We start from the raw sequence: 3,290 nt of genomic DNA, 5'->3' as shown, positions 1-3,290 counted from the left end.
AAAGCTCAAGTTTAATTCAGAAATATTGAATTGTTAGCTTGCTTTATTAACAATTTATTAGCATATTTGTAATGTAACACCCTCACTATCAGAAGTCACGCTTCCGGCTGCGCTACTCTGATTGCAAGAAGTATTACGACTACTTTACATTCTAAATATTAAAATAGGAGCCTATGACTCGACACTGTATCGCTGATTTACTTGAAAAACCAAAAATTAATACTTTATCTAAGAAAAATACAAACAGGCATAGATTCATATACAAGACTCCTTACATAGTAATTCAATATATTATACATATAAAACATACAATTCCTATCCCTCTTACAAACTTGTAATAACAAGAGGGAAGAAAATAATCTAATTAATACAACAGCATATAAACCAAACGCAGTATAACTCTTCTTAATACTTCTTCACCCGGTTCCTGAAAAGGTAAAGCTGTAGGGGGGTGAGAACCTAACCACACGGTCTCACCACGGAGTTTCAAAGTTGTCATAAGAAGATATTTAATAAGAAACTGTTTTCAAACTCAGTGATTATCATTGCCTTATGAATCTTTTAAAACCAATAGGAAATCGTTCAAAACCCTTTTCAAAGAAACAATGTTTAATCTTTCAGAAATCCGAAATCTTTCCTTACTTATAAGAAAATCTCAATCAGAAATCAACCACGCAATCAAACAACACAATCATTAATTCAGCATCCAAGTTCATTCTCAAATGTAGCACGCCAGGACAAACACAAGCAAGACAGACAAGGAAATCACAAGTAGATAGCAGTTACAGCAAATAGTTCAAGTAGCAGTTAAGAACAGTTTAGCAATTAGGCAAACCAAAACAAGTTCAAACCCAAGCAAAGCATACAAATGCATATGATGCATGCCTGTCCTATGGCTGATGAGGCTCATCTGTCGGTTATCCAGCCAACCCGACAAGTCTGAATTGTCCTTAGACTGTCCCCCGACGTGCATCCCCAAGAGTCTATGCATAGCTTTTTCTTAAATAATCAATATTGCTCAATGGAGTATCATTCCCGGGAATTTATATAGTGCCCGGTCACACTTACGTCGTAGGGTCAACAGAGTATCGAGTTTTCAACCTGGTACACGTGGTAGCAAGCCACGGCACTTAATCCAGGGAACCTCGTATCTCAGATATTTCAGATTCATAAGCCATATAAATAATTCATTCATCATTTATCAATATCTAAGCCATTCTCAATATCATCATCATTCGTCAATTCATATCCCATTTTCAAATTCATTCAAAAATCATATTTCAAATTAATCCTCATCATCCTTCTTTCTATTAATCAACAATCTCAATTCAAAACATAATTCTTTCTTTTCTAAATAAATCAATCTGAAACAAATAACGTTTAAGAACTAAATCTTTTTAAACAATTACTTCAAACAAAACTTCCAATTTTATAAAATTTCAACAACATCTCCTCTAAAACTCGGACTTTGCCACCCTTTTCGGGTCCCAACCAAACCAAACCAAACACCTGTTAATCATTCAAATCACTTCCAATAACAATTTTCACAACAACCACACTCAACACAGGGAAATTGCAAAATCCAGAATCCAATCAACCAATTCTATAAATTGCAATTTAAATCAACTTCTTTCAACAGCATTAATCAATAATTAAGAACTTTCAATTTTCTCAAACAGTTTCAAACCAAACCGCTCCTCAAACCCTGTTCGAACCATTACCAAAATAGTAAACTATTCTCAATAAGCAAACCGTTTCCAAATATCAAGTCCTTTCCAAATTTGTTTTAAAATCAAATTCCGATATCAAATCGGGTTCAATATCAAATCAAATTTCAATACTAAACCTTTCCTAAAATCGAATTATTTCCAAAATTAAACTAAATGTCATTATTAAATCTCTCCCATTAATTCAAGGAAAACCACTTTAACAACACCCGACAATTAATCAGAATTTTCAGCTTTCTCAATCGATCAATCTATTAATCAAACTAATAATCTCATTCATCCAAAACAACTCTATTCAACTCATAAGACTCAAGAAATCACCAAAAATGTATTTTACGCATTAATATCGATTTATAACAACCCTGTAATGTAAAATAGATTTAGGAAAAACCCCTACCTCGACAAGCCGAACTCAAAAGCTATAAAACGCGCAAAACATCTTTTTCTCTCAGCCTGCAGCAAAAGCAGCTCCATTTGATCTTTGCCGCGACATCGACAACGCTAAACACGACATACAATCGCTGTAATTCGACCCTATAGCAAAAACGCCACAGAAACCTCAGTAATGTATAATGGAAAAGCAATGAAAGAGGTTTTCAGATTAATATAGCTTACTGTACTCAGAGAAAAACCAAGGATCAGAGTAACCGCAGTTCCACAGCTTACTCCGGCAGCGTTTCTCGGCGGTCAGAGCAGCGGCAAGGCTTCCTCCTCCTCTGGTAGCGACTACAACCCCCTTCTCTCCCTCAATCGTGTTCTGTCTCATCACTCCTCTTCCTTTCGCGTACAGTGGCAGTAACATGGACCAAGGTTCGGTGGTGGAGGCAACCTCAATGGCGGTGAAATGCGGCGACTGTGGGAGCTCGGCGACGGTGGTAGGGCGCGGCGTAGGCGGCGACGGAGGTAGCTTCCTCTTCTTCCCGTCGCGGTTCCCTTCACAAATCCCCCTTTCAGCGACCGCGACGGCCTCCACAACGACTGGCTCAAGGAAACGGCGACATAGACAGTCTCAGATAACGATGATGGCCAGCACAATGACGGCGACCTCCCGCGGCAGTGGCGGCACAGCTGGCGGCGTGAATCCCTTCTTCCTCCTCGCGTCTCTCTCTCTGCCCGATCTCTCTCCTCTGCTCGTGCATGACCGCGGCTCGTGAACGAACCAGGGCTCCTCGTGTAGCAGCTCCTCGGAACCGTGGCGGCGGCGTGATAACAGCGCGGTGGCGGCGCGGTTCCTCCCTTCAGCTTAACGACGGCATGACGGCGACCCACACCCTACCGGCGACGCATCTCCCTTCTCGGATCTCTCCTCCATGTATGTGAGTGAGTTTTTTTTGTGTGTGTATGGTTGGGAAGGCAAAAGAGTGAGGAGAGGAGGGTTGGGGCTGCGCAGGTGAAGGGGAGGGAGAGGCGGTGAGGATAGAATTAGGGTTAAGGGCAATTTAGTCATTTTACTAAAATTAGGGGTAGTAGAGTAATTGAAAACCAATTTTAATTCAATAAAATTATTTTTAAAGAAAATATTATTTAATTATAAATTTACAAATTAATTTCAATGAAATATTC

Source organism: Arachis ipaensis, chromosome B03 (assembly GCF_000816755.2).
Source record: "Arachis ipaensis cultivar K30076 chromosome B03, Araip1.1, whole genome shotgun sequence".
NCBI lineage: Eukaryota > Viridiplantae > Streptophyta > Magnoliopsida > Fabales > Fabaceae > Arachis > Arachis ipaensis.
Note: the sequence above shows the minus strand (reverse complement) of the source record.